The following is a 21547-nucleotide window of genomic DNA, read 5'->3' on the forward strand; positions in this document are numbered from 1 at the left end:
GCTGGCGCAAGGCTTACATTCGATGAAAGGAAGTCAGTTTTGTAGTGCTATTTTAAGTACGAAAACATTAATGAGGTTCAACGGCAATGGCGAAATGAGTATCAAACAGAGCCACCGACACGTTTAACGATTCGTCGCATTCGAGACAAATTTGAAGCCGAAGACTGTGTTAAAGATGTACACAAACAACGATCTGGACGACCTGTAACAGTAACAAGTCCAGCTGACTCCCGCCGTGTGTTACAACAATTCACTCGCTCACCACAGAAGTCTGTGAAACTGGAGTGAGTCGCTCAAGTGTTCGGCGAATTTTGAAGACAGCAAAGTGGAAGTGCTACATCCCACGATTGCTACACGCAATGAACGAGGACGACCCAGATCATAGAATGGAGTACTGCGAGTAGTTTACTAACATGGTGCGCAACGATGAAGAGTTTGCAGAGATGATTGTGTGGTCTGATGAGGCACAGTTCAAACTCAATGGTACAGTAAATCGCCACAATTACATCCACTGGGCCGCCGAAAATCCGAACGTCCATGTAGACAAAGCCGTGAATTTGTCAGGAGTAAATGTGTGGTGTGGGTTGTCTTACCGAGGCTTGATTGGGCCATTTTCTTTGACGGCACAGCTACCGGTGAGGTGTACCTTCAGAAGCTTCGGACATCCATTTTATCTCCCATCCGAGACTTTTATGGAGACAGAAGAGTTTACTTTCAACAAGATGGTGCCCCAGCCCACTACCAAAATCGTGTTAGGGCGTATCTCGACGAAAATTTACCAGGAAAATGGATAGGCCATAGAGGTGCTGTGGAGTATCCACCACGTTCACCAGACCTAACCCCTCTGGACTTTTACCTATGGGGAACACTAAAGGACGTCGTTTATCGGCAAAAACCACGCACATTGGATGAATTTCGAGACTCCATCGTACATTCATGTGCAAATATCCAACTGGACACGTTGTAGTCAGTAGTTCGTGCTGCAGTTCGGCGGCATCGTTTGTGTGTGGATGTTAATGGTGACCATGTCGAACACCTACAGTGATATCTTTAAGTTGGACTTTAAGCTACACTTTCACCAAAAATGAGACAACTCCGTCAGTTAGCTTGCAAGTTATGGACTTTTAAACAGTGGCTACATTTTTTTGGACCCCTCTGTATAGCCCACGGACAACATTTAGAGGACTTCCCATAGAGAAGAATCCTCAGGAAACCGGACAGGTGTAGCCCAGGAATTTGGTATTGCTCACAGCATTGTTTCAAGTACATAGAGAACGTTTCGAACCACAGGCACTGCTGCCCGAAGGAGAGGAAGTGGTCTACCACGGTCAACTACAGCACCTGATGATCTAAACATTGTGCAACAGGCAAGAAGAGACTCACGTCAAACAGCGGGTGCAATTATAAGCACATTTGACAGGATTGTAAGGCACTCTAACTCACGCTCCACAGCGGCACGGTGATTGAATGGGGATGGTCTCTTTGCCCGATGACCAGTACGTTGTGTTCCGTTGATACCCTCACATCGGCAGCATCGTTTGCAATAGTGCCAAGATCAACGAGGAGTGGGGTCGCATGCTCGTCTAGGGCGAAGGCAGATTCGGTCCGAGTAGTGATGCTGGACGTATCCTCACATGGCGAGAAGTAGAAACATGTAATGCACCCAGGAAAACTGTCCAATATGTTTGTTTTGGTGATCGAGGTGTTCTGGTGTGGGGAGACATAATGCTAAGTGGGCACCATTGCAAACAATGCCACCGATGTGCGTACTGGTCGTCGGCCAGAGACCACCCCACGCAGTCGCTGTGTCACTGTGGTACGTGAGATTCGACCATTACTTTTTTATGGATGACAGTGGGCGACCACCTCGAAGAGCGCAAATGGAGGAGCTTTTGGAACGAGAAGATATTCGACGCGTGGACTGACCTGCCTGTTGCCCCGACTTAAATCCTATCGAGCACGTGGGAGAAGCGTTGGGGAGGCGTATTTCAGCACGCTTACATCAATCAGCGGCTACCCAGCAGTTGCCAACCTCGCTTGTGGTGGAACGGAACGCCCCAGTACAAGAATTCCTTATTAGTTGTGGTCAGTATTGGAGCACATTAGAGAGCATGCATTGCCATTCTTGGTGACGACATGTCATATTCAGAAACATATCCCGCCTTTTGCAAAGTCCAAGAGAATATAATAAATCGCAGTGAATCCAGTGTAATTGATGATGATGATGATGATGATGATGATGATGATGATGATGATGATGATGATGATGATGATGATGACGACGACGACGACGAGGTCCCGTACTCCGACGAGTGTAGGGGACGAAGCAGGAGACCCGCGCCGCCGTACTAGGCAAGGTCCTAGTGGAGGTGGTTTGCCACTGCCTTCCTCCGACCGTAATGGGGATGAATGATGATGATGATAAAGACGACACGACAACAACCAATCATCTCTAGGCAGGGTTCCCTGACCCCACCGGGGATCGAACCCCGGACCCTGTGCTTGGGAAGCAAGAACGCTACCGCAGTGTAATTATTATCTTTGAATAAAAGATTCATTTCTTTTCGTCTCATTGCATGTTTCTTTCATTTACCTCCTGCAAGGTAATGTACTGTAGCAGTTCTCTCTACATGTGGTCCAAGTTTCATTGAGTTATTTTACTTGTCAGTGACACATCATGCGAAAGTTACTTTCGTCCTTACATTTTGCACACCAGTGTATAATATGTGGCACAGTTATGGGCAAAGAGTTGGTTTGAAATCCGCAAAAAGACTTGATTCTTTTTCAAATTAACTGCCAATGTGATATTGACCGTAGTGTGAAACCAACTGGCTCTCCTTGGCCAGAAGGGAAGAAGAGTAGGAGTTAACGTCCCGTCAACGTTTAGATCTTGAGGGGCGGAGCACAAACTCACATTAAGAGTTAGGGAATCAGCTCTGTCATTTTCATGACATATGTAGTAAACTATTTAGGAAACTACAAAGAACCGAAATATGAATAGCTGGAGGAGGGTTTGTACTACCGCCACTAGATTGCGAGTGCAGTCTCACACGTGGGTGGTAAAAAATATGGAAACACCACAAACACAAGACATTACCCTGCCTAACACGGTGTACAAAAACCGTTAGTGTTTAAAACAGTTTCCAGTCGCCTCGAATGTGTAAATACAGGTCATGTATGATTTTCAAGGGAATCTTACATTATTCTTCCTGCAAAATAGTGGCGAGTTCGGGTAACGATTACGGAGGTGGATACGGATCTCGTATCCTTCTCTCCAAAGTAGACCACAAAGGCTCAATAATAATTACATCTGTTGACTATGGTGGCCAGGTCAATTCATCCTCGTCCTCACAGAACAAGTCCTGGACGACGCAAGCTGTGTGAGCAGCGGCCCTGTCGTCTTGGAACACTGCATCACCACTGGGATGGACTTGGTCAGCCAAAATGGTCACACACTCCTTGACAGTAGTGCGACCTTGCAGCGTAACCAATGGAATACCACGATGTGGTTGCATAAATCATCACCGAACTACCGTACTGTTCCACTCTTGTGACGTAAAGTCGGCCAGAAGTTGGGAACAATATGAAACAAGACTCGTCTGACCAAATTACGACCTTCCATTGCTCCACAGTCCAGGTTTTGCAGCAGCGGCACCACTTTATCCTGTTATAGGCATTTTTGTCACTGATGAATGGCTTCGGAATGCCAGATTGCCTTGGAATTCCCTGCTTCTGTAGCTGCCTACAAGTTGTTTTGCCATTGGAAGGGTTCGGGAGTGCGACATTTGGTTCTGCAGTGACTTTTGCTGCAGTCGTCATCTTTTTTTTCCTCACAATCCTCTTCAATGAGCTCCGTCACGACCGCTCAGCACACACTTTCGTCCACATTCTGAGGTGGCAATGTGAATGGAATAACAAGATATCCGATAAGAACAGGTAGCACACCAGTTGCGATAGAAGACAATTTTTAATGCAACTAGTGCGCTATTTCTCCACTTTTTCATTCTTCAAAAACAGTTGCTGAAACTGATGAACAAAAATCTAAATAACAAGATTGGTCTTTGCGGTGGACGGAGACGTGTGAGGGGAAATGCTGATGCAATCCGCGCTTGGCGCTAGCAACAGGAACTGCAACGCTTAACTTCACCACACAATTTTGACACTACAACTGCCAGGTTGCTGGGGTTTGCAGAAATGAAAAAAAAGGGAACTCGACTTGAAGTGTTCCAGACAAATCTGACATGTGACGAAAGCGTGCAGTTACCATTGTCAGCAAAGTGGTTATCGCCAAGCGTAAACATACGTCGTTTTCCTTTCACAGGGGGATAAGAAGGCTGTTACCTTGTTGATGTACAGAATATCTAATAATAAATCAATAGTTAAATATACAGCTCTAAACTGTGCAGTGTATTTATCGTGTGCAGTCGATACTTTTATGACTGGTATGTTGATATTCTTTGCGTCTACATATTGATACGTCGGCACTATTTTTCGATATATCGAAGGCCGTCAACATTGTTCTTATTAATATCGATATATCGAATACCCAACATTTCAAAATATCACCAGTCCTGCTCCACGGACGCGCCGCACTCTCGACTTTGAAGAGGACGTCCTCCATAAAATAGAAGAGAATCCGACGACGGTTAGTCCAAACATTGCCATTTGCCTTAGGCTCCTGTAGAGCACACAGGACAGAGCTCTTTGTCTCCGCAGTTTTGTTCTCCACAGTGTCTGTATTGTGAAGCGGAAGAACTTGAAAGCGATCGGATCTTCAACCTTATTTGACCTCTAAACAGTACATTTCTGGACGTGAGTACCTGAGCAAACTGTGTCTTCTAAGTCCCCTCTACAACCCCTAGAAGCTCGTACTACGAACTGTGAACCACTGTGTACGAATTGGGCATTCGCAACGCCGCAGGAAGACCTGCAGGAGACAATGCCTCCTATGAGGAATGTTACTTGGTTCTCAACATAAACGCACACATACTAACGCAGATTACTCAAAAAATTATGCCCACTGCGAGCTGGAATGCCGCTGGATGACGTTGTGTGCACGTGTAACGGGACGGAAAATATATAAACGGAGCAGAGACCAATGGGAAATTTTCTAGGGACGATAAAGGCTCCAAATCGGGGAATCCCCTGAAGCAAGCGACGTTGACAGGGAACAGATTGTTGTGGTCCTGCGCCTGGGAACAAGCATCTCGGGAACGGCTAAGCTGCTTAGCCACTTCTTTAGTACTGCCGTGAGCACCAATGGGAAGCCAGAACTATATACAGGGTGTTTCAAAAATGACCGGTATATTTGAAACGGCAATAAAAACTAAACGAGCAGCGATAGAAATACACCGTTTGTTGCAATATGCTTGGGCCAACAGTACATTTTCAGGCAGACAAACTTTCGAAATTACAGTAGTTACAATTTTCAACAACAGATGGCGCTGCGGTCTGGGATACTCTATAGTACGATATTTTCCACATATCCACCATGCGTAGCAATAATATGGCGTAGTCTCTGAATGAAATTAACCCGAAACCTTTGACAACGTGTCTGGCGGAATGGCTTCACATGCAGATGAGATGTACTGCTTCAGCTGTTCAATTGTTTCTGGATTCTGGCGGTACACCTGGTCTTTCAAGTGTCCCCACAGAAATAAGTCACAGGGGTTCATGTCTGGCGAATAGGGAGTCCAATCCACACCGCCTCCTGTATGTTTCGGATAGCCCAAAGCAATCACACGATCATCGAAATATTCATTCAGGAAATTAAAGACGTCGGCCGTGCGATGTGGCCGGGCACCATCTTGCATAAACCACGAGGTGTTTGCAGTGTCGTCTAAGGCAGTTTGTACCGCCACAAATTCACGAAGAATGTCCAGATAGCGTTCCAGATAGCAGTAATCGTTTCGGATCTGAAAAATGGGCCAATGATTCCTTTGGAAGAAATGGCGGCCCAGACCAGTACTTTTTGAGGGTGCAGGGACGATGGGACTGCAACATGGGGCTTTTCGGTTCCCCATATGCGCCAGTTCTGTTTATTGACGAAGCCGTCCAGGTAAAAATAAGCTTCGTCAGTAAACCAAATGCTGCCCACATGCATATCGCCGTCATCAATCCTGTGCACTATATCGTTAGCGAATGTCTCTCGTGCAGCAATGGTAGCGGCACTGAGGGGTTGCCGCATTTGAATTTTGTATGGATAGAGGTGTAAACTCTGGCACATGAGACGATACGTGGACGTTGGCGTCATTTGGACCGCAGCTGCCACATGGCGAACGGAAACCCGAGGCCACTGTTGGATCACCTGCTGCACTAGCTGCGCGTTGCCCTCTGTGGTTGCCGTACGCGGTCGCCCTACCTTTCCAGCACGTTCATCCGTCACGTTCCCAGTCCATAGAAATTTTTCAAACAGATCCTTTATTGTATCGCTTTTCGGTCCTTTGGCTACATTAAACCTCCGTTGAAAACTTCGTCTTGTTGCAACAACACTGTGTTCTAGGCGGTGGAATTCCAACACCAGAAAAATCCTCTGTTCTAAGGAATAAACCATGTTGTCTACAGCACACTTGCACGTTGTGAACAGCACACGCTTACAGCAGAAAGACGACGTACAGAATGGCGCACCCACAGACTGCGTTGTCTTCTATATCTTTCACATCACTTGCAGCGCCATCTGTTGTTGAAAATTGTAACTACTGTAATTTCGAAAGTTCGTCCGCCTGAAAATGTACTGTTGTCCCAAGCATATTGCAACAAACGGTGTATTTCTATCGCTGCTCGTTTAGTTTTTATTGCCGTTTCAAATATACCGGTCATTTTTGAAACACCATGTACTTATATGTCCGAAGGAACAGACACCATATCCATATAAGTATACATTTCCGGCAATACCGGCCATGATCTCCTCCTTCTGTGCAGATGCACATATATTCCCTGAACTCTTACGACACTGAGGGTGTTGAGGTGGGACACTATAAATGTAGTGCGTGCACATACAAGGTGAGAATGTGGGTCTCGCGGAAGGCGTGCGCGAGATAGTCCCTCCAATCGCACTATCCTCTGTGCCCTCGGTGGCTCAGATGGTTAGAGCGTCTGCCATGTAAGCAGGAGATCCCGGGCTCGAGTCCCAGTCGGGGCACACATTTTCACCCGTCCCCGTTGATATATATCAACGATCGTCAGCTGGTGAAGGTATTAATATAATTCTAATATATGTGAATTGATCTAATATATGTGAAGTGATCGAAGGACGGTGAAACCACGAGTACGCGGCATGGTGTTGGACATCCACACCTCCTCACTCATCGTGGAAGTCGGAGGCTTGCCCGATCTGCAAAGCAGGATAGGCGCCGATCTGTAGCAGATCGACGACAGTGCACAACGGTACGATGTTGCAGTTCCTGTGTTATTCTGATTACGATGCAAAGTTCCCTTGTACTTGAAAGTCACTTGCCCGGTATCAGCAGATAAATACGATATTGCAGTGCCTGTGTTATTGTGACGACATATGGAAGTTTGTGTCCGGCCGTGGGTCGTGCACGAATAGCCAAGTGGTAAGGCGACTGCTCGCGATAAGGGGGAAAACCGGGTTCGAGTCCCGGTCCGGCACGAATTTTCATTTTCTTCATTCCATTCTACAGCTGATTGCTGCCCTTATTCGCAATTGCGAATTGATTTAGTGTACAATGCTGGTGTATGCACAAGTGTTTTGTAGCACACTGTTTAGATGGGACTCTGCAGTGGATGACACGTACGTGTTCCTATGTTGACCCAAAGACATCGTTAGTTATGACTGCAGTGGGCATGTGGCCATCGACATTGCACTCTGGATCAATGTGGACGTTGCACACCGGGACGAATGAACCACGTTTCTTGTTACACCATGTCGATGGTAATCTCCGAACACGCCGTCATCTAGGCGGAAAACTAGTTGAAACGTGCACTGTGTTAAGAACTCACACGGTTGGGGCAGTACTATGCTTGATGTCTTCGCTAACGTCGATGGTACGCTGCAGTGAGATACTTGCCAAAGTCGTGCTACAATGGCTTGAGAAGATTGATACTGAATTGACGTTGATGTGCCGGCCAGTGTGGCCGAGCGATTCTAGGCGCTTCAGTCTGGAACAGCGCGACCGCTACGGTCGCAGGTTCGAATCCTGCCTCAGGCATGGATGTGTGTGATATCCTTAGGTTAGTTACGTTTAAGTAGTTCTAAGTTCTGGGGGGCTGATGACCTCAGCTGTTAAGTACCATAGTGCTCAGAGCCATTTGAACCTTTTTTTTTTTTTTTTTTTTTTTTTTGACGTTGATGTCTTCTCCATCAGTTTAGCTTGATTCGAATCCATTGGGACGCACCTGGGACGCTATCGCGCGCCGCTTCCGCGTCCATAAATCGTGGGCCCATAGTTTAGGGGAACTGCGTGGGTTGTGCATAGCCATGTGGTGCCACATATCTTCAGAAAGCTACCAACTACTTGTCGACCCCCTGCCATGTATAATCGATACTGTAGTGCGTTCCAGAGAATCAGAGATTCATTCTGACTAGCTAAGAGGGCTCATGTTGGTTGTGACAGTCACTTGAGATTACTTTGTAAAGCGTGTATTGCCATTTTGATGTTTATTATTAACAAGGGGAGGCCGCCAATTGTGAAATTCAGATTAGATTCATACTGCGCATAATAAAAGCTCATGGCCAGAGGTGTAATGTGGCAAAGCACCAAGATGCACTTCTCAGCCGTTGTCGAGAAAATCGACAGTTAAAAGAAACCGTTGCGGTGAAATACTCTCTACTATTAACAGTTTTCCACAGCGTCATGGCGCAGCGGTAAGCGCTCGGATTTGTAATCCGAAGGTCGCCGGATCGAATCTCGCACCATGCAACTTTTTTTTAGTATTTACTTTTTTGTAATTCAAATATATGTATAATATATATATATATATATATCTCCCGGAAATCAGTTGCAACAATTATGCATATAATAAGTTGTTGAAAGTCGTTTGTCGTGGAAAAACTGGCGACTTCGAACATCATTACGTTTTCCGCAAACAAAGTTATATTTCACAAATGTTATTAATTGTCTTCATAATGTTAACCACGTATAGTTAACGGAAGACGTAGAAACGATATTCCGAAACGAATAAGTATAGCGTAAGTCAAACGTTCGAATTAGAATAGAGACCCCACGAACACAAATTCGCTGTGGCAGGTATGAAATATAAACTCCGTTACTCGCTCGTTACACTTGAAGGACAGATGTTGAATGGGGCCGGCCGGAGTGGCCGTGCGGTTCTAGGCGCTACAGTCTGGAACCGAGCGACCGCTACGGTCGCAGGTTCGAATCCTGCCTCGGGCATGGATGTGTGTGATGTCCTTAGGTTAGTTAGGTTTCAGTAGTTCTAAGTTCTAGGGGACTGATGACCTCAGCTGTTAAGTCCCATAGTGCTCAGAGCCATTTTTTGTTGAATGGGCCGAAACGAGCAGCCGCATAACAGCTTAGTTGCCTGCTAACTTCGAAAGAAGGTAGATGCGGTCCCTAGCGCAACTTATAACATCGTCGAAAATCAGTGCGGACGGGAGACTTTGTTACACCCTGTTAAAAAACGGAAAAATGGAGGCGGTACAATTGGAGAGCGATCCGCCTTCACCAACATGCATAAGCAATTCATTAATAGTATATATATATATATATATATATATATATAAAAATTACAAAAAACTAATAATAAGAAAAATTGCATGGTGCGAGATTCGTTACGGCGACCTTCGGATTACGAACCCGAGCGCTTACCGCTGCGCCACGACGCTGTAGAAAACTATTAATCGTAGAGAGTATTTCACCGCAACGGTTTCTTTTAACTGTCGATTTTCTCGACAACGGCTGAGAAGTGCATCTTGGTGCTTTGCCACTTACACCTCTGGCCATGAGCTTTTATCATGCGCAGTATGAATCGAATCTGAATTTCACAATTGGCGACCTCCCCTTGTAAGATGAAGCGCTTTCAGTAGGTTAGGGAACTAGTTGGTTCGGAACTAATCCCAAAACATATGCATTGAAACTATGACAGATATTTTAATAAACGGTACATGAAATCTTTGCTGGTCTTGCATCAACAAAATGTTGAAACTGAAAAATAAGTTCTAAGAATGTAGCATATTGTAGCAGTGACTCGGAGGGTTCAAACTAACAGTCGGCGCGGATGCTGTGTTACGTAATTGCAAGAGATTGTGACGTAGTTTTTTCTGAATAGTGATCATATTGAGAACAGGATTAACAGTGAAATTAAGTATATCTTAAGTACAATTTGAGTTTGTACTACTGCTGTTGTGAGTAATTTCGAACTGAAACCACTGGTGCAGACGTACTTTGATGTAGCCTAATTTTATTAAATTTTAGGCCCATTTTTGCTTATTTAGAACTATTGTTTTAGTCATTACGACTTCATGGAAGTGTCGAGATGTAAGACTGTGTCTAGTAAAAACGCGAAATGGCATCCAACATTAGAAATATGGGTGTTTGAAAATTGTATGTCCTTGTGGTTCAAAGTGAAGACACAATTTTTTTTAAATTGTTTACTTTTTGTCATTTTCTTCTTGTATTCGTTGCTTACTGTGATAATAAAGGCTAGTTTTGTGAAAATCTTTAAAATGATATTCCAGAGTAAAACCACCTCCTTAAAATAATTAATTGTTTATTTTTTTGCCAATTTCTTCTTGTGTTCGTTACTATGATAATAAAGGTCGGTTTTATGAAAAAATTTAAAATTAATATTTTGTTACATTCTTGGGACTCAAAGGGTAAAACAATCAATCTCTCAGCACTGCATACGCAAAAGGAAGGGGAAGAAGCCCCAGTAACTAGTACAATGGGAAGTATACTATGCTATACACTTGGTAGTGGTTCACAGGATATAGGTGTTGTAATCTCAAAATTGTAACATGAGCCCTGTCCCTCCCCCACTCCCTCAACTTATCTCAGATTCTGGTTTCACTTTTCGCTTGTTGCAATTTTTTTAGGAGGCTGGAGTTGGCCAATCTATGAACTAGCTCTTCCTCCAGTCATCTTAATTTTTACGGCGCTTCGTGTGACACAGCCCCAAGATGAGCTCGCAGATTACGATGAGTGCCTCTGTATGTGGCACAATGTAAACTACTCCAGTCTATACAAGATACACAGTCAAGGTGTTTACTAATTAGTATTAAAGTGGAAATCGCACCACCAAACCACTCTGTGCTTAACATGTACTTCATCTGATGCCTTCGGATATGCCTTGGAGCAAAGTGAATGACTCCGACGATTGCCCTACTAGTAGATGCTGCTGAACCTCCAGCTTATGTTCGGTGTGAAATTTATTTGGAGCAAGAACCAGCAACACAAAACACCGTCCAGTCACATTAATGTGACCACCTGTCAAAAGCTTGAATAACCATCTATTGCAACACTTGCAGAGTCAGTGAGGTTCTGGACAGTACCAGCAGGGATGTGGACCTGTGCCAACTTCAATGCCTTGGCCAGCTGCGCTAGGTTTCTCAGTTGAGGATCTATGGCTGTGCTACCTCAGCTAAATTAACTGCCACAGTTTTCGTATCCCACACAGCCTGAATGAAAAGAGCTTGACCCAGTTAGCGGGCGAAATAAATATTGATAGGCCATCGGGATCTCATGTTATTATTCTACCCAATATCAAACCGTGGGAAGGCAAGGACTACGACCCTACCTGCAAGGAGCCACTGACTTGATTGGATATTGCGAAAAAGTTGGCAGAAAAAGCGATACAAATAAAAGTTTTAGACACTAACAGAAAGCAATATGTTCTGAAATTAGCACAGAACAATGTACTCTTAACCGAGGGCAGTCTCCACTAGCCGCATTCACAGTCGACATATAGAAATAGCATTCACCTCATTACAAGTCTCAACCCCAGAAAGTTCAGGATTTAATGTCAAGTCTCAAGCTCCAGCAAATGGTGGATTAACACACGGAACAAGGCAGCAAACGCTGATGTTGATGCAGAGAGGAAATCCAACATCAAAGGACATATCGGCGTCGGTACACAGAATGAGCTGGTTAACATGATTTTGCGCTCTCAGCACTTACCAGCAGCAGTTGTCGGCTTTATTTGGCTCGTAAACCAACACTTTGTTCACGAAAATAGGCGTGCGTAAAATTCTTGTGTAAGCTCTATTAAAATGCATATTTCCTCCCTTGCTCATATGCTAATTATGTTGTTCTGTATGTAGTATACATGAATAAAAACTTTAATATCTATGGACATCTAATAAGACAAAAATGGCATCTCCTTATATGAGTTCACAAAATCAAACAAACTCACACCTGGCCAATAGTGCGCTTATCTATATCTACAACTACATGGCTGCTCTGCAAATCACCCTTAAGTGCCTAGCAGAGAGTTCATCAAACAACTTCTACAATAATTCTCTATTACTCCATTCTCAAACAGCACGCAGGAAAAACGAACACCTGTATCTTTCTTTGTGAGCTCTGATTTCTGTTATTTTAATGTGATGATCGTTTCTCCCTATGTCGGTCTGCATCAAAAGAATATTTTCGCGTTTGGAGGAGAGAGATGGTGATTGAAATTCCGTGAGAAAATCCCGCTGAACGGGAAACGGCTTTCTTTTAATGACGTCCACCACAAATCCTGTGCCATGCCCTTGTGGCGGCAGCACCGTCCAACGCACGAAGGGCTGAACTACGGCACTGCCGACACAAGTAGGGGCAGCTGTACCGTTACGCCGAATTTCGGCAACGGTGCGCGACCGCGTGGACCGAGCGAGACAAAAGGCCGGAGGATGCTAAGTTCACCGGACTAGGATACGATGTGACGTCATTATGACGTATACACGCTACATCGAAAACGATAGAAACCGTATATCGACTATTCGACTTTTGTGAACTTTCGAAAGGTTGTGACAGGGTAGCGCTGTGCTCTGTGCCGTTCGTTTAAATGTGTTTTGCGTTCCTTGCGTTTAAATCGTGTATTGTATTGTGTTTGTGTCCTGTGCGTTGTTTTTCGTTTTCTCGTGTCTAATTATGTGTTCAGCATTCGAGAGACTAATGAGAGAAAAGCTCAAAGAGTTCAGCATCGATGACGACGGGCAATTGCCTGGTTATTGTGAATCTTAAGCAGAAATTGATGTACTTCTGACCCAGCTGAAGTGCGTCGGTTATTCGTACTCGGTGAGAAGAAGCACTCAGCAGGCAAAATCTTTAGATGCGTCAAGACACTAACCTTTGGTTAAGATTACATTGAGAAATCCACTCCCCCTCGTATTTCATCTCCGGTCAACGATTTTTCTTCAACAATGCCTCATATTTTTCTTTTTAAGTCCGAAATTCAATCATTCTACACACCAGTCATTACTGGACACTAAGGTACCCGTCTCTGCGTTCCGAGTGTAAAATTACTTGGAATTATGGTTGATAAAAGACTATCTTGGGATGGACATATAAATTACTTAGCTAACAAACTTGCACGAGTTCTCTTTCAGCTATATAAATTAAGAAAAAAAAGTCAGCAAGAGTATGCTGCCACAATCTAATATGTACTGACAAGACCAATTGTATGAAACCATACAAAAATATTGATAATAAATAAATATTATTTTCGGCGTAAGCGTTCGATACAACAATCACACAATCTAATCTGGTCGGGACATAAGAAGACTTCACTTTTTACGAAACGTGTTGTCCGTGGTGTTTTCAAGGCCACGGTCAGGAATATTTCTATTAATAACCAGCTATTTTACTCTTATTTTGGCGAAATACATATACGCTGCCACACTGAGCTGTTATAAGAATCGCACGTGTCAAAACAAACCACTAGCTGACGCCAGTTTAGAATCTCGAACGTTCGTAATAGTCGATAGGTGTGTTAATCGACTAAAGCGTATAACGTCATAATGACGTCACATCATATCCAGGTTGGGTGAACTTAGCATCCTCCCAAAAGGCCGCGTCACTGAATTTTCTGCTCCTGGCGCGACCGGAGGCGCCGTAACGTGCGCGAAGGAGCGAAAGACACTTTAACAGTACGGTGCACACTGCGGAACGGCGACTGCGTTTACGACCGCGCATACGCATTTGCGGCGGAGTCACGTTGACTCGACGCACGTGGTCCGCGGCGGGAGAATTCAGAGGCGTGTGTCGCGTCGCGTCGACTAGCTCGCACCGTCCGCCTGCTTTTGTCCCCGTGCGGTCCGGTGTGCCACGCACCGTTGCCGAAATTCGGCGTAACGGTACAGCTGCCCCTACTTATGTCGGCAGTGCCGTACTTCAGCCCTTCGTGCGTTGGACGGTGCTGCCGCCACACCCTTCTTTGAAGTTTCTCGGTCTCCTGCATGAATTCTATCCGGTAAGGCTCCCACACCATGCAGCAGTATTCCAAAAGAGGACGGAAAAGTGTAGTGTACGCAGTCACTTTGGTAGATCTGTTGCATCTTCTAACGTAGTCTTCGGTTCAGATTCTTTATTAGTCATTCAGCATTGTTACATGCAATAGACTTCGTCAGTTCACTTAACTTATTAATTTTACAAAAAAAATTGTTTTACACATTTAAGTTGATATTAGGCATTTCCAAAAATTATTCTAATGAATAGAATGGATTGGTTAACAAGAAGTTATGAACATTGTCTTTAAATAATTTGTCAGGCTTGATTGACCCATTTTTAGACAATTTGTTATATATTTTAATTGCCATATACTTATGACTATTGTTAGTTTTGGCTAATCTATTTTGTGGCAACAGCAGAGAAGTACACGTTCTTGTATAGTAGCCATGTCTTTCATTTGTTACACTTAAATTAGGTAGTTCAGCAAGTATGTAGTTAACACTGTCAAGAATATATAAATTAATTACTGTTAAAATTCTATATTTAGTGAACAATGGTTTACAATGTGTTCTATTATCTACCTTAGCCATTACTCTGATTGCTTTCTTCTGGATCACCATAATTTCATTTATTTTTCTGCTGTTTCCCCAGAGTATTAACCCATACCTTAAAACAGATTGAAAAAAGGCAAAGTACGCTGTCCTTACATACTCAAATGTCACACAACACATCAGTCTCTTCAACAAATATATAACTCTTGACAACCTAACCACTATGTGATCAACATGAGAGTTCCATGTTAGACTGTTGTCAAGTACAATACCTAAAAACTTTGCCTTTTGTTTTTCTATTTTTGTAGATTTTGATAGACTGAACCACGTATTCTGGGTCTTTTCCTCATTTAATAGCAGACCATTGGCATTAAACCATGATGTTGCATTTTCTTTTGCCAATTTCATATCACTTACAAGGTTATCAAGTACATGGTTTACAGATAGAAAAGTTGTGTCATCTGCATACATATATGTCTTTACATCTATATTTCCTGGTAAGTCATTTATGTGTACAAGGAAAAGAAGTGGTCCCAATTTAGATCCCTGTGGCACTCCATGTTGAACCTCGAGTATGTTTGACAGATGACTTCCTGAACTCACCACCTGGTTCCTTTTATTGAGGTATGATTTGATGAGTTTTAAACTTTTATCACATATTCCATAGTACTCAAGTTTAGAGAGCAGAAGTGAGTGGTCAACACAGTCAAAAGCTTTGCTCAGATCACATAAGGTTACCTGTGCATGCGCATGGTCCTCAAATGCTGCTAGAATGTCTCTGACTAAGAGCTCTATGGCATGTATAGCTGACCTTCCTTTTCTGTAACCAAACTGTGATGCACTTAACATACCATTTAGTTCTAGGTACTCATACATCTGCTTATATATTATGCCTTCAAAGACTTTTCCTAGTACTGGAATTAGTGAAATTGGTCTGTAGTTTGCAGGATCTGATTTGACACCCTTCTTAAAGACTGGAGTTACCTTGGATAGTTTGAGAGGATCAGGAAAAAACCCTTCTATGAGACACAGGTTTATAGAATGGTGCTGCAATGTAATGTATGATTTCTTTCAATAGATTGTTTGACATATTAAAAATATCTGTACTGTATGAATTTTTCATTTCTTTGACTATTTTAAGAACTTCATGTTGGCATACCTCTCTGAAGTGTTTCAATGATGATCTGGCCCTATTATGATTTAGGTTTGCTCTTTTCAGATAATCTATATATGTTACATTGGGTTTACTGATCAGCTTTTTGATATCATCAGCACAGCTTACAAAATATTTATTGAATGTATCTGCTGGTATTGGGACTGTCTTGTCGAAGTTTCTGACTTCACCTTTAACAGTATTAATTACTGACCAGGCTGTTTTGCATTGGTTTTTACTATTTTTTATGAAATTTGTGTTGTATCTTAGTTTCGCTAATTGCAACTCTTTCTTATACAGTTTCTTAGTGATTTTTTCAAGATCCTTAATTTCATTAGAATTGTTTACTTTGGCAAGGCGCTTCAACAACAGTAGCTTATTTTTTAGATTCTCCAGTTCTTTGGTGTACCAAAATTTACCTTTTCTTGTTTTATGGTATTTCTTTTGAACAAGATGGGCTTTTAAAATACCTGTTAAGTAATTGTGGAATGTTTCATAAACTGTTTGGGCACTGGAATCACAGTTTTGAAATAATTTGTCCCAGTTTGTTATGCTCAACTGGTGTGTTAGTTTTATGAGATTGTGTTTTGTTAATATTAAGGTATTAGATTTTGTTAACTTTTGTCCAGCCTTGCTCTCATCTCCTTTTATAAAATGTCTTAACTTTACTGTTAACATGGAGTGGTCTGAGAAAACAAACTCCTTTACCTTGGTGGAGTACATATCACGAGCACAGTTGACAAAAGCATTATCCAAGCACGCTTGTAGTCTTGTTGGTTCTGAATTTACATGATGGAAGTTGTGCTGCCTCAGCATATTCAGTAACTTATTTACGCTGGGTTTGAACATGTTACATCAAAGCTTGAATTAAAGTCTCCCCCAATTACAGTTACATACTGTTTCCATTTCGTTATGTAGCAGAGTACACTGTCTAAATTATCTAAAAAAGTTTTATCATCTGAGTCAGGGGAATGGTAGATACATACTATGATAAGTTTCATTATATCACATATGATCCCGGTAATTTCAAAGTGTTTCTCTACACATGCCCAACCAAGATCTAGTTCTCTACACTCTATTTCATTTGAAACATAGATAACAGTACCACCATTACGGTACTGAGATCTGCAAAAACTATTTCCATATTTATAACCTTCTGGTACATAGTATTGTATTTGTTCTGGTTTAAGCCAATGTTCTGATATACATAAGAAAGAATACTTATTCTGTGGCAATGACTCATCCAGAATTTCAACTTTATTTTCAAGACCCTGAATGTTTAAAAATAGGATGTTGTTGTGACTTATCTGTGAGTTAGCAGGCTGGTTTTTCACATTTTTATTTTCTTCTTGGCTTGAAACCATAAAAAATTATCACTGAATGACACAGATGTATTTTTCCTTTGGCTCCTCCTTAAGCATTGCTGTGTTGCTGCTCCAGTCGTTGTTGGTTCTGTTACTGCTGCTGCTTCTGCTGATAATGATGGTGCTGCTGCTGTTTCACTTATTTCTGGTGTTTGTTGTTCCATAACTGCTGTGCCTTTCTGTGAATTATTAACATTTGGAGTGTTCACTTGCATTAATAAAATTTCACATTTGTCTTGGAGAGGTGTAGCTTCACTGATAGCAGATTTCACATTGGATTCTACAGGATACACACACTTCCTGTCCATGAGAGGTATGACTTTTCTATCATCACACTGCACATTTGAGATTTTATTTACAAGTTCTAAAATTTTGGTTACTATTACGTTTGTTCCCAGTACATTTAGATGGGAACCATGTGTTGTGTGAAATCTTTTCCCTAAGTTGCTGATGTTCACAAATGTTACATTTTCAAACCGCCTTCCCCACAACATTTTTCGTGTGTTCTTTCCAATTCAAGTTGTTCGTAATTGTAATTCCTGGGTATTCAGTCGAATTTATGGCCTTTGGATTTCATTGATTTAGCATGTAACCCAAGTTTAACGGATTCTTCTTAGCACTCATGTGGATGACCTCACACTTTTTGTTATTTGGTACTGCGAACAGCTGAAAGCAAGGGGAAACTACAGCCGTAATTTTTCCCGAGGACATGCAGCTTTACTGTATGATTAAATGATGATGGCGTCCTCTTCGGTAAAATATTCCGGAGGTAAAATAGTCCCCCATTCGGATCTCCGGGCGGGGACTACTCAAGAGGACGTCGTTATCAGGAGAAAGAAAAGTGGCGTTCTACGGATCGGACTGGAATACTCTCTTTCACATTCTAAAGGTGGCAGGGGTAAAATACAGGGAGCGAAAGGCTATTTACAATTTGTACAGAAACCAGATGGCAGTTATAAGAGTCGAGGGGCATGAAAGGGAAGCAGTGGTTGGGAAAGGAGTGAGACAGGGTTGTAGCCTCTCCCCGATGTTATTCAATCTGTATATTGAGCAAGCAGTAAAGGAAACAAAAGAAAAATTCGGAGTAGGTATTAAAATTCATGAAGAAGAAGTAAAAACTTTGAGGTTCGCCGATGACATTGTAATTCTGTCAGAGACAGCAAAGGACTTGGAAGAGCAGTTGAACGGAATGGACAGTGTCTTGAAAGGAGGATATAAGATGAACATTAACAAAAGCAAAACGAGGATAATGGAATGTAGTCAAATTAAATCGGGTGATTCTGAGGGAATTAGATTAGGAAATGAGACACTTAAAGTAGTAAAGGAGTTTTGCTATTTAGGGAGTAAAATAACTGATGATGGTCGAAGTAGAGAGGATATAAAATGAAGACTGGCAATGGCAAGGAAATCGTTTCTGAAGAAGAGAAATTTGTTAACATCGAGTATAGATTTAAGTGTCAGGAAGTCGTTTCTGAAAGTATTTGTATGGAGTGTAGCCATGTATGGAAGTGAAACATGGACAATAACTAGTATGGACAAGAAGAGAATAGAAGCTTTCGAAATGTGGTGCTACAGAAGAATGCTGAAGATAAGGTGGGTAGATCACATAACTAATGAGGAGGTATTGAATAGGATTGGGGAGAAGAGAAGTTTGTGGCACAACTTGACTAGAGGAAGGGATCGGTTGGGAGGACATGTTCTGAGGCATCAAGGGATCACCAATTTAGTATTGGAGGGCAGCGTGGAGGGTAAAAATCGTAGAGGGAGACCAAGAGATGAATACACTAAGCAGATTCAGAAGGGAGATGAAGAAGCTTGCACAGGATAGAGTAGCATGGAGAGCTGCATCAAACCAGTCTCAGGACTGAAGACCACAACAACAACAACGTCAACTGTCAATTTTCGCACCATGCAGATATCTTTCCTAAATCGTTTTGCAATTTGTCTCGATCTTCTGATGAATACTAAACGATAAACGAGGGCATTATATGCAGACGGCTGCTCAGATTGTCGCCTAAATCGTTTATAAAGATAAGGAACAGCAGAGGTCCCATAACACTTCATTGAGGAATGACAGATGTTACTTCTGTTTTACTCGATGACTTCCTGTCATTTACTATAAACTGTGACCTCTCAATCACGAATTCACTCGCACAACTGAGACGATGCTCCTATGTATGCAATTTGATCAGAAGTCGCTTGTGGGAAATGATGTTAAAAGCGTTATGGAAATCTGAAAATACGGAATCAACTTCACATCCCATCTCAACAGCACTCATTACTTCAACAAATCTTTTTCTTCGTGGTAATTCATAGTGTTCGAACAGAATATCCTCCTCCATATCGACGTTAATGATATGGCCCCGTACACAGGTGTCGACTCCATGGGGCCTGAGGGGCCCGATCCCCCTCAAAAATTCGTTTCAGGGGGCGGAGCCCGCCCCCCCCCCCCCCCCAATAATTTAAGAAAATTATAAGTTATATTATGCTTTGTAAAATCACAAAATTATTTTTTTTTATTTTCCTTGTTTGACGATAGTTATCTTTTAAAATACATTCAATAAAAAGTTAAAACAAATAATTATTACGATAGTAAGCAGGTTAACTGAAAAAGAGTGGTATGAATCGTGACAGTGTTACGGTGCTGCCGGCACACTTAGAATTTTTACCGGTGCCTGAATCTGCGGGTAAAGTCTGGCGCCGGCGAGCCAGCGCTGCGGCCGGGGTGACACAAAAAGGACTGGAGCACAAGCGCCTGGAACCCTCCACCTCGCGTCGCCTTTACGCTTCATGACATTACGACGCTGCGGCTAAATAAAGCCCACCCTGCTGTAGCAGTCATTCAGTGTGGATAGCTTCGTTCAGTGCATGCTGCAATCATGTTAAGTGTTACGACTTTAGTGTCTAGTGGGCTATTTTATATGACTATATTTTATTCGCTTATTTTAGTCTCATAGTGTATTGTGAATTAAGTTTGCAATGAATAAATTTGTTACCAAAAAGGCGCGCTTGGAAGTTGATGATACTGCAAGTCAACCTCCAACAATCATTATGTCGTCAATTGTTTCGTCGTCTTCAGGCGAAAACCGTTCACACACGAAACCTGGACAATCCGGTAAGGGAAGATCATTTCAGAAGCCTTGGTTGATCAATTATACATGGCTAGAATATGAAGCATTAACCGAAAAAGTTTTTTGCAAAACATGCAAAGAGGCAGATGCTAAAAATCTATAAAAATGTTCTTCAAAAAAAGGAGACGCATTTACTTCTGTAGGGTTTTCTAATTGTAAAATGGCTTTGGAAAAATTCCATCTTCATGAAAATATGTTTACGCATAAAGAAGGTGTGTTGAAAGTGAATTCTATCACTAACCGAAGTGTGGCCTCCCAATTGAATGAACAGTCAGACAGTGATATGAAGGAAGGCCGTTAAGCTCTTGAGACAATTTTTACTACCGTGCAATTTCTATGCCGACAAGGACTAGCAATTAGAGGGCACGAAGATGTAAACACAAATTTTTTCAATTTTCGGAACTCAAAAAGACTGACATACCTGAGTTTAAAGATTGGTTAGGGCGTTCGGGTTATAAGTAGACGTCCCACAATATTCAAAACGAAATCATTGATCTACTAGGAAAGTCTGTGTTGCGAAAGGTATTGGCTTCAGTCAAGAAGACTGAACATTTTTCTATTATGGTTGACGAAACAAGTGATTCTTCAATTCACAAACAAGTGTCATTTTGTATTCGTACTGTCAATGATTCCTTAATCATCAACGAAGACTTTATTGGCTTATACAAGACTCCCAGCACTGAATCACAAACTCTGTTCAGTATTTTAAAAGACATTCTTTTTCGTGTTGATTTGTCAATGGATAACTTAAGAGGACAGTGATATGATGGTGCCTCGAATATGAGAGGTAAGTTTAAAGGACTAAAAACGTTAATTTTGGATATTCAACCAAAAACACATTATTTGCACTGCACTCCTCACAGTTTAGACTTGGCAGTTGTAGACAGTCTCCGCCATCTTAGGTCTGTGAGGGATATTATGGCTTTAGCCCAAGGACTTAATAAACACCATAAGGGAATCCAACAAAAGGATGGGACTTTTCAGAAGCACATGC

The 21547-nt window shown here is 42.3% G+C and overlaps 1 protein-coding gene across 3 annotated transcripts in view; it reads left to right on the forward strand.

The window, feature by feature from the left end:
* The window catches only part of LOC126416650 (uncharacterized), a 392607-nt gene that overhangs the window by 349904 nt on the left and 21156 nt on the right, over positions 1-21547 (forward strand). The gene's annotated exons all lie outside the window — the stretch shown is intronic.

This window comes from Schistocerca serialis, chromosome 8 (genome assembly GCF_023864345.2).
Source record: "Schistocerca serialis cubense isolate TAMUIC-IGC-003099 chromosome 8, iqSchSeri2.2, whole genome shotgun sequence".
Classification (NCBI taxonomy): Eukaryota; Metazoa; Arthropoda; class Insecta; order Orthoptera; family Acrididae; genus Schistocerca; species Schistocerca serialis.